Source organism: Crocuta crocuta, unplaced genomic scaffold (genome assembly GCF_008692635.1).
Source record: "Crocuta crocuta isolate KB4526 unplaced genomic scaffold, BGI_CrCroc_1.0 scaffold59, whole genome shotgun sequence".
Taxonomy (NCBI): Eukaryota; Metazoa; Chordata; class Mammalia; order Carnivora; family Hyaenidae; genus Crocuta; species Crocuta crocuta.
The window spans coordinates 3,275,252-3,289,332 of NW_027551578.1; the positions used below are offsets into that span (position 1 = coordinate 3,275,252).

At 45.4% G+C, this 14,081-nt stretch overlaps 1 long non-coding RNA gene across 1 annotated transcript; it reads left to right on the top strand.

Moving 5' to 3' along the window:
* The first annotated feature begins 1,796 nt into the window (after window positions 1–1,796).
* Window positions 1,797–5,489, top strand: LOC144221197 (uncharacterized). Its single transcript, XR_013331981.1, has 3 exons — window positions 1,797–1,857; window positions 4,223–4,364; window positions 5,319–5,489. It is a non-coding gene; the product is annotated as an uncharacterized LOC144221197 (long non-coding RNA).
* Window positions 5,490–14,081: the final 8,592 nt, after the last annotated feature.

The window sequence follows — 14,081 nt, forward strand, 5'->3', positions numbered from 1 at the left end:
TCTTCACTTGGGCCTCAGGTCTTCCCCGAGTCAGGTGTCCCACTGCTCTCTGCTGTCCCCCTCCCACTCTGTCCCCTGCCAGGCTCTTCCTGCCCCGCACTGTTGTGGAGCCCTGGAAATGTCTGCACACAGCTCTGCCTGGGCTCGCCAGTCCTCTCTCCACTTCAAAATGCTCAGCTTTTGCTCCCACAATTGACAGGAGATTCACATTTCCAAGAGATTGTCTCTGCATGTCACCATGCCACACTGTGGCCACTAGTCAGGGGCAGAGCCCGGGCCAAGCCAGTAGTGGAAGAAGGGAGGGGTCAGGAGGCATGGCTGCTTAGGCTGACTCTCCAGCAGATGATATGGGAGATGCTTCTTGCCAGCAGGCCTGGGGGTAGTTGTTGTGTGTGACATGTCTACCTCCAAGGGGTCCTTGCTCTTACAGAGGCTGGGCCCAGAACCACAGGGAAGGGAAGAGGCTTGCTTAGTAAGCACATCTGTTACACCCAAGTTTCCATCAGGACACAGAACTTCTCAGAGTCTCCCCTCGCTCTGATCTGGTGGGGACTGCATTAGCTTTCTGCTGTCCCCAGAGGAGCTGGCTGCGGCCATTTGTGCTCTCCAATTTGGCAAATAATATTAACAAGACACTGGGTCAATGAGAACAATTCCAAACCATTCCAGAATGAATTATAAGTGCTACATTAGATTATAAACATGGTGCTGGACTTCTTTTTGCATACAGAGCTTCAAGAGGGGAACCTTTTGTTCAACCAAGGTGCATGCTGAGTAACCACTGTGAGTGCCACAAACTTAGCAGGGTCTAGGTACTGTGAAGCACAAACAGAATACACACCCGTGTCCTTCAGAGACTTCTGATTCAGCTGGAAAGATCAAGAGAATTTCTTGGAGGAACATTCTGAACAACATATAAGGAAGCAGGTGATGTTCCAGGGATAACATGGAAATGGGGTTAGGGGTCAGGGGGAGACAGAGATGGAGAGGGTGTGTGCCAACAAGCTGGCAGAGAGCCAAGCACTGACCAATGTAAGCTGTCACCACATCCCCACCATGTATCTTCAAGCCTGCCAATCTCATGAATTATATGGTGGATTTTTGTTGTTGTCATATGGGGGTGGTGGTAGCGATGGCAGTGGCATGATTGAAAGCAAAGGGTGTTTATCGGGTGTGTCATAGAAACGGCAAGAGCAAGTGGGGTCCAGAAGGCAGAAGAGCCCATTTCATCCGCCCCTCAGCTTTCCACCCCACCCTGATCTCAGCAATTAGAAAAAATTATTGGAAGGGTTTTGAGATGTGAAATTCGGGGTGTTCAACAAGGATTGCAGAAGCCAGAAAAAATGCTAGAGTCACAGCACCCAACCTGTCTACCCCACATTGCGTCTTACTACAAAGAGACCTTAATGTGCACATAGCACATCAGTTGCCCCAGACACTCGTGGAGGGCTGATCACACACTTGGAGACCAGTGTATATGAATCCTCTCATTGAATCTTCGTGGGAAGACCACACGACATGTGCTGCTGTTAACCCCATTTCACACATGTGGGGAAGAAAGTGCAGGGAGGTTGGGGACCTACCACAGGCTGTGTGGTTGGTCACTGGTGGAGGTGAGCATCAGCCTGCATCAGCCTGGATGGCGGGAGTCAACAGTGTTTGCTCATCCCCTGCATCGTACCCCACCTCTTCATAATGGCCTTCTCATCACAGGCTGTGACCAAGCTGTGCTCTAGAACCCCACACTCTATCTTTCTCTCCAACCATTGGCAGGCCTCTTGCCCAATCACCATGGTGTCCCAGAGCAGCACCCTGGCCACCTAAAAGTCCAGAAGCTTGGTGAAGTGAGGTTAGCAGGTAGGTTTTAATGGCCTGTGGAGGAGTTTGTAGACAGGGAGCCTCATACCCTAGTGCGGGCAGCCTTTAGATGAAGTCACTGAATGTGTCTCTGTGTGTGAGATTCTCCAGGGGAGAAGGCATTTGTCACCTGGGTAATGTGTCAGGCTGTGGAAGTAAGATTTATATTTTATCATGGTGTATTTTAATATACTAAGTCTTGAAATGCTTGTCTCAGGCACTGTCAGGAAAGAGGCAGGACATAAATACATTTCATTAGAAAGCAAAAAGATCCAGGGACAGTTGCAGAGGAGCCTTGTTGTGTTATTTCACGTGAGGACTGAGAATTTAAAGTAGAAATTAATCCCCGGGGTTTTTTCTTTGTAAGAAAAAAACCTTTACAGTCAATGTCACACGGAGACGTCTTAGTTTACAGGCCCTGAGTGTGTGTGTCCTGGTCTTTGAGCCGGGCCACACCCGTGGACCCCAGAGGTTCATGCTTTCTGCACAACTGAAGGAGTTAGGAGTGTTGGCTTGGGGGCAGGTGTGAGGTGAGGTATCATTGGGTGAGATCAGTGTCTCTGCCCTTCCTTTGTCTTTTTGTCATGGTGGAAGGAGAAATTGGTAAAACTGGTCCCAGAGACCCAAGTCTATAGACACTTCACAGATGCTCCTTTGAGAACCAGCTCAGCAACAGCTCACACTGAGCCTCAGTTCTCTGGTGCCCAAGCTTGTTTATTGCTTTTTCCCTTGAGCTGAGGGGTGCCCCAGGGAGAGGAGAATGAGAAGCTGTGAAGAACTGGAGGAGGGGCAGGGAGAACCATCAGACTGCTTCAGCTCAGTGGACAGCATGACCTCACTCTTAGAATATTCCAACATACAGAATAAGAGCTTAGCAGACTGGCAATTAAGGAAATAAATGATTTGGGAAAACTGCCTTTAACTAGACCAACCTACTAGTCAATTGAGAATATGATCAGATTCACAAAAGCCTTTAAGACAGTGATGCTTTGGGGTAAATGGGTGGGCCAGTTGGTTGAGCGTCCAACTTTGGCTCAGGTCACGTGAGTGTGAGCCTGCAGGGCTGGCTTCGATCCTCTGCCCCCCTCTCTCTGCCCGTCCCCCCCACCCCTCCGTTGCTTGCACTCTCCAAAAAAAATTTTTTTTTAATTAGAAAAAAAGAAGACAGTGATACTTCCAGCAAGGGCATCATTTGTTTTTACCCATCATTCTACACTGAGAATGATAATCAAGCATGAAGTGACACACTCGCAAGAGGAACGACCTTAGGAAACCCCAAGAAACACGTGCATTTATGTATATATATATGCACATATTTATACACAAAAGAGAATACGCACATGGGATTTAAATGTATCATAAAAAAATCAACCCAGACAATTGCATTATACAGAGAGACAGAAAGTATGAGCTTTTTCATTTGATTTGTCATAATTTTTTTCCTTAAATTCTTTATGCCCTGTCATGTCTAACTATAACAGTTGACTCAGAATACCAGCTTGGTGGCAGATTTCTCTGACGCCGGTTGTGAGTCATCCTCTGAGAGCATGTCTGTGAAGTTCTGCAGATTCGCCCAGAAACAAACACATAGTTATCAATGATCTTCTCAGGAAACGAAGTTCTCCATGATACCAGAAGTGATTGGCTTCTGTCTCTCTAGCCTTTCAAGTATCTTCATGGGGATTATCATAAGGAGCAGTCTCCAAACCCACCAATGGTCCACCAGGTAATCATGCCTCATGAGTTCCAGAATTGGAGGGGAACAGAAAACCTACCATTTTGGCCATTTGCAAATGCAGTCTGTGTGCTTTGACCCTGAAGCTAAGGAATGACATTTTTCCCCCAGTGGATGGCACACCACCACCCCACTTGGCCTTTTGTCTTCTTTCACTCCTTTTGTCCCCAGTCACCTGACTGCCCCAGACACACAGAGTTCTCCAAAAGCCCTTCCCCTCCTTGAATGTGAGAGATCATAAGAAAATGTTGCTCTTGTCAGAGAAGTGTCTTGAGCTCTCAGAGGATTCCCCAAACACTTGGTGGTAGTAGGCATAGCAGTGCAGTGTCAGAGAGATGTCGTGTTGTTTAGACCCTGTGTTACCCCCTCCTACCCGAGTTTGAGATCAAGGCCTGCTTGATGCCAGCAAGTCTATGTAGGTACAAAGAAGGAAGGATTATTAGATACCAGGCTATTGATAACGTAGCTAGTGTGGGCAGGAGCAGAAATAATCAAAAACGAAAATAAGTAGGGAACTTACAATTTTATTTCATAGCAGTTTAATGTTTGAAGCTGTATGTGTGTGTTGATTGCTTGGGTTGGTTTGTTGGTTTGTTGGTTTGTTTTTCCAGAATCTCATCTGTCTTTTAGCCACACATCTCAGCCAAGTCTCTTTCCAAGAACCAAGAGTTTCCAGCCAGTCAATGTCTAGGAGGATCAACCCTTTCTTGCAAAGATGGAGGGTGCTGGGCTTATTGCAGACATCCCATCCACAGCCCTGAGGAAGTTCAAGGTAACAATGTCAGGAGGCAGCATTTGCCTGATCAACTGCTAGCTATCAACCAGGTGTCTTTCTCTGTAAATCTACTTCTAGATGACTTTATAAGTTGGGTTGCTGGGAAATCACAGAGTCAGTCTGTCCTTAGTCCCAACTCCCAACTCCCCATCTCCCCAGCTTATCCTCCATCCCTTCCTGGTAATATCTTTCCCACCTCCCAGCCCAGCTTCTTTTCTTGCTACATGTGCTTCCTTTCACCTAGCATATCTGGTCATCATCTCCTGACCATTTTTCAGAGTCCAAAGCAAATCCACCCTCATTCATACCTCTCTAGGCTTCACTGGGCTACAGACACTGCTCTCAGCTCCATGAATATCTATGCCATATCACTCATTCTGACACTTAATTATGGGTTGCCTTGAGTGCTTTGATTTGTTTCATATCAATTAAAATTTTTTTTAATGTTTACATATTTTTGAGAAAGAGAGAGAGAGCACATGCACAAGTGGGGGAGGGTCAGAGAGAGAGGGAGACCCAGAATCCGAAGGAGGCTCCAGGCTCCGAGCTGTCAGCACAGAGCCCGACCCAGGGCTCAAACTCACGAACTGCGAGACCATGACCTGAGCTGAAGTCAGATTCTTAACCAACTGAGTCACCCAGGTGCTCCCTATTTTGTATCAATTGTAACATCTGTAACTGAGAAGGGGTACTGAGCAGGCTCTGGATAGTCTATCTGATTTCAAGATAGTGAAAACATCTACAGGACTTATCCCTAAGAACTGCCTGCATTCAGTTAGTCCTCACAGTTGTTCATTCCCAAGGGCAGAATGCCTGAAGGCCCCTTCTTTAAAACTCCCAGACTATCTGGCCTTGACTCAGTTTTCACTTGACGCTGTGTCTTTTGATGCCCATTGATATTGATTCCCATAAGTAACTGAACTTCAACTTAGTAAATTTCCTTTTCTATAGAACAAGTCCCATTTCAGATGCCTCACCTAGTGCTTCATCTGAAACATGTTTCTCACACAGTTCTCTGATGCAGTTACAGAAGGCATTCCATGAATTCTACATGTGAAATTCTTCAGAGAATCCAAGGCATGGTGCAATGAAAGTACTCAATAAATGTAACTAGTGTCATCATTACTGCCTCTGACTCCCCACAGCCTTCTTGTAACAAACCACGTGCCTAATCTCCCTATTTCCTATTTCCGTGCGAATGAGGTTGGACTGCCTCATTGAAGTCAAGGGCATGCGTATGTTAGAAATTTTGGTTCAGACCATTCTTTCATTCATGTTTAAAGATGGAAGTTTTGAGAGGATTTTATACCTCTGAAGATTGGGAGCTATAAGAGCTATAAAAGAATTGGTCAGTGAAAACTCAGAAAACTTGATTGTTTAGTTTAAGAAGATGAACCTTTGGAGGTGCCTGGGTGGCTCAGTCAGTTAAGTGTCTGACTCTTGATTTTAGGTCAGGTCATGATCTCACGGTTTGTGAGATCAAGCCCGGAGTCAGACTCTGCACTGACAGCACGGAGCCTGCTTGGGATTCTCTGTGTCCCTCTCTCTCTGCCCCTTCCTCACTTGTACATGCTCTCTCTGTCTCAATAAATAAATAAAATAAAAAAAAATGGGCCTTTGGTACTTGAACTTCCTGTAGATCATTTAAGTTGTAAATGTTCCCCCTTCTCCAAATATCACCAAGAAATCTAGTGTCCTGTCTTTTGGATGTCCTGTCCTAAGGCAGCATGGCTTTGTCGTTGTAACCTCAATTTTGGCACCAACTTGCTTCCCTTCGAGTACAGCTGAGAGAGGAAGGCTCTAACTCTCTGATGAACAATTATAATTTGTCCAAGCACCTTCAACTATATGACTAGCAGGAAAGATTTGAGGTTGTGTTCTGAATGAATACAAGTATCTTGCTCTTGCACCGGACACGTGGCCTGGGCATAATAAGGCTGTGGGAGTCTCAGGACTGAGTCATTCACTGGAGTGTCTCATATTTGAAGGCTGCCAGACATACATAGACGTGTCTATGAATGGACAAAAATCTTTGACGGAGAGACATGGTTTCTACTATTGCTTGTACTGTTAACCTGCTCTGGATCTAAGTCCCGAAGGACACACCCATAAAAATGAAATCAGACTGGCCAGGCCTCACCTTTCCTCAATGTTGATGTGTGGAGGGTCAGCAGAGGACCCAGAGCTCCATGGAGAATGCAGAACTGAGACGGTGTGACTATAAACATTTTTTTAATTATTATTATACACTTTTTAATTTACAAAATCTTCTTCTTCACTTGAATGTTTGTGGCTAATCCTTATTTTCCACAAAATAGAATTTAGTAAAAAGAAAAAGGATCTGTAAAAAGATCCTGGGTTTTACTCTCCTGGGCTGAGCCACCCCAGTCCCAACTGCTGGCGATGAAGGGCCCCAAAGAGCGAGGCTGGCCAGCCCCTGCCTGGGTCTCAAGCCAGATTCCCAACCGGAAAGAAAGAGAAAAGAGAGAGGAACCAAGGACAACTCAGGCTTTTGCTAATGGCTTTGTTATCTGCAGGTTTAGGTTTTGTTTCTCATAGTCACCTGTCCCCAGGTGGTTCTCGTTAGTTCCTGCAGGGCTGTGACAAAGCAACGCTGTGTTGCTCTGTGGCTGTTGATGTCACCGATGTTTGCTGTAGGGCGAGGAGGAGCAGGGACGTCAGGGCGAGCACCCCCGGTACCCAGGCAGCTGCACCCTTGGGTCTCCTTTGACAACACCTGCCTGCCCTTGAAATGGAAGAAAACACTGAGAACTTCCTGCTGAGTTTGAAACACCAGGTCAGGTATGTGGGCAGAGGAAGGGCCTGCGTCTTCAGGGTCTTGGAAAGATCTGGCCCAGGGAGAGGGTGCTGGGTGGATAGCGTATAATTCATCCAAAGTCGAAGTCAGCTGGTGCAAGCTCCCGGGTGAGAATGCTGGAGATAGTTAATAACCAGCGAAATCCCGGTGGATGACACCATCTGCATCCGGGTTGATGAATTAAAGTCTAAGTGACAGCGGCAGGGGCTGGAGAGAACTCTCTGTAAATGAGGCTGATGGGGCAGCATGCTAGGGGAATAGACCTTCCTTGTTATAATTGTGACACTCCCCAAGGCATCCCGGTCCAGGCTTGCACGGCTGTCACAGTTAGAGAACCAAGGATGGTACAATGCCAGTTGGGGTCCGTGGGTCTTCTCGGGACACGAGGAAAGTACGGAAGAAACCCTGGGCCTGAGTGTCACCACCAGTGTCCTGATTTTGCCTTATAAAAGCTCTGTGACTCTTACATACCCGCTTAACCTCTCTGAACCTCGTTTTCATTATTATTATTTCCAAAATCAGGGTAAGAATGCCTGCCTGACAGGATGAGATAAGGCGCATAAACAATCAGAGCTACTTTGGTTTTAAGAAGCAGGATTCCCATTTTTAGGCAAAATGGGGAATTTTGCATAAGGATGCTGGAGGACCTCACAGAAGCTAACTGAAGGAAAGGAATACAGCTGTATCTAGAGGCATTCTTAGAATCAGGGGTTTAGATGCTCCCAGAACTTTCTCTTCACTTCCTGCCTCTCTGCTTGGAGGTTTCATCTCTCCCTCTGGAGACGAATCCCTTCACATGTCCAAAACCAAAGCCCATGACCAATTCCAACTTACATCTCTGTCCCACCCACAGAGAGAATGGACTCTGCTTCCAAAAATTGCAGGGAAGACTTCTGATTGACTCATCTTTGGTCAGGTGACCCGCCCCCAGCCAATCAACAGGGCCTGTGAAATAGGCGCACTCGAAGGAGCCACCTGGTGGAGCTGGGGAGGAAAATTTTCCAGAAGGTGGAGTAGTGGTACCAGAAGGTGGTGGGTGGGCAGACAGGAGCTGTCCCCCGAGGGTCTTATAAAGTATAAAGGGCTTCAAATGTGAAGTCTTGGGATCAGTTCCTGAGCAAATGCACTGGGTCCTGAGCAGTCCTTCAGAGTCTGTGTGTCTGTCGGCACAGCATCTCCACTCACTGATCCTGAGAAAGGTATTATTGCCTAAACCTTTAGACACCTGCTTTGAAGAAGCAGTAGTTTTATGCTGCCCGAGCTATAGTTTGGCACTAGTTTAAAGTTAATACCCCTAGGAAAGAACTAGGAAGAAGTCCGTACTCTGAAGGTCAATTAGCTTCGGACTGACACATTGAATTGAACAATAATCAGAGAAGATAAGAGGTTTGTGCTTACAGGAAAAGCAATTAGCTTAATAGGATATACCACTCTGTTTGGGGACAGATTATGAGAGTCCCGAGTGTGAGCTATCTAGCACCGGAAACTTTACTGCTACGGTTTTACAGTCTGGTCCCGCTGTCCCCTTTCCAACAGTTTTGTCTATGAAATAAATGATCTGCTTTGCAAGTGGAAACACAAGATAATTGGGGCCACTCCTTGCTGGCGTGGGATTGGTGGGGAAGGATATCTTCTAACTTTAATTAAGGCACCGGGGAACTAGACTCACTCATTCCACTGTTCAGGAGGCGTTTTGCATTTTGTCCCCACTCTTGACTCTTCACCCGGTGGGGACAGAGTTTCTCTGAGTTTCAGCTGATAAACCGGTTTCGAGGTCGGCAGCCCCTGGAGACCAGCATCGGTTTGACACTGATCTGGCCATGTACGCTTTTACCTTTGTTTCCTCGAGTTTGTGCTTGGTGCTCCCTAGCAAAATATCCTTCATGACTGAATAATGCCTGGAGGGGAGGAAGTGATCTTTAAAATGTTATTCTTGTCTTCACTGGCACCTGATAGTCTTGGACATTAAAACTGAATAAATGCTTCCAAAGGCCAAATGCAGCTGAATTAAAATCTTCGTTTGCACTGATCCAGTACCTATGTTTATGTAGAAAACTACCGTGCACAAACAACGTGCTTTTTGAAGACCCTGGCTGAGGAGGAACGAATAGGCTTTAATACCTTGATTTGATGATTTAGCCTATGGAGGATTTTACCAGAACTTGGCTTCATAAAACATTGGACATTGCTTTGCTTTGTTGGATGAACAGCTCTGTCACCATGCCCATCTAATTCCTGTTTTCCAGCCTCAATAGACAAGAGGAAATAGGATTAATTACAGGGAGGAGCAAGGTGCAGCGTCATTGCTACCTGCTCACCAGAAGTGGACTGAAGCAGGAATTGGGAATTTCGGGCACCTGTGCACACCTGCCTCGGCAAAACGTCATCCATAGGAGACTGTATGGACTGTCTTGAACTTTATGTGATTGTTGGAGACTATGAATGACATGGGCACGTGAGCAAAGGGGAATGCCAGACTGGAGTAGCCAGCAACCCTGGTTTGCCATGGAGCAAGCATCAATGCCCAGAGCAAGACGTGATGCCCCAGCATCAGGTGGGAAAAAGCCCATGGCACTAGAAGAACTCTCTAGCTTGACAGTCTATGGACTGGACTGGTGGCTTTAACTCTGGCTCTACAGCAATCTAAGTCTCTTTCTACCCATACCCTTCCAAAATAGTCACTTTTCTGCCTTATGACTTCGTTGATCTCTGGGAAGCTTGCTCTAGAACTTGGTCGGAGGTTCCAAAGCTCTCCAGGTTGGGGAGCATTGCAGACCATTCTCTATTGGTGATTTACCTGCATTTTTTTTGCACAGCAGATGCCTGCCTTAGTCTTTTTGGGCTGCTATAACAGAATACATAAAGCAGGAAGATTATACCCAATAGAAATTTATTTCTCAGTCTTAGAGGCTGGCAAATCCAGACTCAGTGTCTGGAAAGGTCCTGCTTCCTGGTTCAGAGATGGCCAACTTCTTGCTCTGTCCTCACATGGTAGACGTGGTGAGGGACTAAGATTTCAACATACAAATTGTAGGGGGACACAAACATTCAGATCATAACAATGTGTAAAAAATACACATATATCTAAAAAAGAGTCACTGAGTTAATCTCAAAACCAGGGCCATCTGCATTACAATATAAATTATAATTGGGGTTTAAATATACTTTGTTGCAAAAATTCAAATAGATATTGTGAAATTTATAAGACATAATGATGGTCAGGAGAGGAAAGGGGCCTGGGCTCAGTGAGGAGATGGAATTCAAAGGCAGACCAAATGAGAAGTCTCCAATGGGAAAGCAAAGTCAGTGGGTCCATCACTTCAGAACATCATGGACAATTCTTTCTCTGAACATGAAGATCCCCTGTCAATGTTTTAGATCTTGGAACAAATGGAGAGCCATATACTATATGCCAAAATATTTACAGGACCTCAACTAAATGAATAAACTGATAAATAAAATAAATTCTCCTCTTCTATCCTGACCTTTATTCTTTCAACATGACTAGGAATAAGAAGAAAACGTAGACACGACCTTAGATTGGGCAATGGTTTCTTCCAATGTGGCAGTGGAAACACAAGCAACAAAAGAAAAAAGTAGATAAAATTAAACATCATCCAAATGAAAACCTTTCATGCTCTGAAGGATGCCATCAAAAAGTGAAAAGAGAATTCACAGAATGGAAGACAATGTTTGCAAATCACATATTTGACACATTCCAGTATGCAAATTTATTATTTAAAAAAAAAAAAAAACTCTTGTAGCTCAACAATAAAAAACCAGTACCCCAATTTTTAAAGTGGGCAAAGGATCAGAATAAATGTTTCCATAAAGAACACATACAAATAGCCACAAAACACATTAAAAGATGGTCAACATGATTAGGCATTAAGGAAGTAGAAATAAAACCACAATGAGATACCATTTCAGCTTCACTAAGATGGTTCTAATAAAAATGATGGACAATAACAAATGTTGGTGAGGATGTGGAGAAATTGGAACCCCCATACATTGCTGGTCTGCATGTGACATGGTTCAGCTACTTTGGAAAAACAGTCTGGAAATTCTTCACAAGTTAAACTTAGAATTATATGACTCAGCAATCCCACTGCTAGGTATATACCCAAGAGAATTGAAAACATATGTCTACACAAAAACGAATGAATTATTCATTATTCATACTAGCCAAAAAGTAGAAATAACCCTAATATCCATTGACTGATGAGTGGATAAATAAAATGTGGTACCATTCAGCCATTATTGAAGTACTGCCACATGTTACAACATGGATGAACCTTGAAAACATGATGCTAAGTGAAAGAAGTCAATCACAAAAGACCACATATTGTTCAATTACATGCATATGAAACATCCTGGACAGGCAAATCCATAGGCACAGAAAGACTGGTGGCTGCCAGGAGGGTTGCTACTAATGGGTATCAGGTTTCTTTTGGGGGTGATAAAATACTCTGAAATTGGGCAATGACTATGGCTGTACAACCTTGTGAATATACTAAAAATTATCGAATTGTACACATCGAAAGGGTGAGTCTCATTTGTAACAATGACGTGGAAGGTTGGGTATTAATTTAGAATTTGTGCCGCCACACCCTCCTTTCCGATATTCCTGCTTCTGTCCCCATGCTTGACTCCCCCTGCATCACGAACATCCCCACATGCAGCTATCAGGATCCCCCTTGCTCGCCTGTCCTGGTTCTGTCCACACCTCCAGAAGCGGCCACCCCTCAGACCTGAGGTGTGCACATGGGCAGCAGAGCCTGCCCCAGGAAGGTGGCCCTGGGCCCAGGTCCAGGAAGGGCTCAGGGACATTTGAGCAGGAAGCGTTGGTGTCCAGGTACCTGGAGTGTGATGGGTGATAATGGGATCCAGGTAGATATTTCTCTTGGCCCTGCAGACACTTTCCCTGTGCAAAGGGCATGGCTAGAGGTGGGTCCTTGAGAATCCTTCTAGAAAGTGTGAGGGGATCACCCCTGTTAACCAGTGGTATGGGGATGAAAGATAGTATTGGTACATTTGTTAATAAATTGACAGCAAGGGAAATGAGTGATGGAGGGGTCTCAAAAAGTATGGAGCAAGGAGGGTGGCTGTTCTCCAAAAGCATCTAGTCTTCTGATGCCCAGGGGCAAAGCCTTCCACATTCCTGAGTAACTGCAAGATTCTTTACAAATAAACATAAACAAACAAGCAAATACATAAATAAAATAGGGAGCAGCAAAGGGACTATGTGGGCACGTCCAAGGTGACAGGAAGGAGGTGTCAAGATGGAAGGCTTAGGATGCAAAAGCATAAGTTAGAACTTTGCAGAAATACAGAGGGATGCCAGCCTGAATGTCCAGATTAAAAAACGTGGCATTTGCTTTTAGCTCATACTGGCTTCCCGGGGACAGTTCCTCTTGCTCCTCTATGATGTCTTCCTCTTGCTTTCACTGAGATCCAACCTCCCACTCGATAAAGAGCCCAGATAGACAGTCCATTTCCCCAGGTGAGACAGGAACGCCCAGAAAGAATGACATTGGGGTTAGAGGTGAGACGTCTCATATCAACACCACCTATGAGTTTGGAGCAGGAACGATCACAGTCACCTTTGAAAGCAATCACAAGCCTTTTATTTTGAGCAGAACACTTAGGGAGGGAAGAGATAAGAGCAATATCCTGTCCCGGGTATCATTTTCTCCCCTCTTGGGTAGAGTGTGAGGGTCAGGGAGGCAGTGTCATGGCAAACTTGAACATTACCTCCGAAGTCATAGGAAGTGTGTTTGTCATGCCTGGGAGAGACAGAGCCCCACACTAGAGAGGACAACCCCGTGCTTTCACTGTGATTCTGCTCATTTCTGGAACTGCCATAGTGGCTAAAGGGAGGGCTACTACACGATTGTCATTATTAGCTCCATAGCCCAAAGAAACAGCTTGGGAAGCGCCAGACCAGTGGCTGTGTTGGCTACTCCTCTGTCTGTTTTGTGCCCTGCATGTGCTCCTCTATGGGTGTGGTCCTGCCCTGAGGTTCATGATACTGATGAGATGAATTTTAGTCTCTGACCAACTGGAGTTTGAATTCCCACCCAGCCACTTTGCTTCCATTTCCTCATCCTTAAAAAATGGGAAAAATAATAACTAAATGGGGTTACCATGGGCTTTAAGTGGGATTTCTGTATGTAAAACTCTTAGCCTAATCCATGGGACATATTAAATACTGGAAAATTGATGATGAGTATGACCATGTTGGTGGGGGGTGCATGGACAGGGAGGCAGTCATTGGCTGAGCCCTAGCTGACAGCCACAGGCAAAGCGGGGAGTGACAACGGGCTTCCTAAGTGTCACCCACCATGGATGTGCAGGCCATAATTATTTATTGAAAGAGAAGTTTGCTTTTCAAAGGAAAAACCAATCTTTAGTATAAAGAGGGTTATTCAGAGTATAAAGAGGGTTCTGGGGGTAGGGGGTAGATTTTGAAGCATCTACTTTGAAGAATGGTTTCCGTGTATTCATTTCCAACTAAAAAGCAAAGACTCTAATCACTCAATGAGTTCCTGAAAAGATTTGAATGGGAGACGGGGTGCAATCCAATTGCTTGCAAATGTTTTCTTCTCAAAGCATTTTGCTTTTCAATGCGTTGGCTGCACCATTACCCCCAACCCAACTCTCCACTGCACCTATTAGTTTGGGATGCATCAGAGCTCAGCTCTGGGCTTCCTCACGGACACCGTGTGCCCTCCACCTACCCACTCCCTCACCAACACACACACACACACACACACACACACACACACACACACGGGAAAAACTGATCTAGGGTTTCCTGGCTACGGGTGCCTTGTGCAGGGCTGTAGAGGAATATGAGACAGACACTAAACCACATTCAGTTTTCCTACTAAATT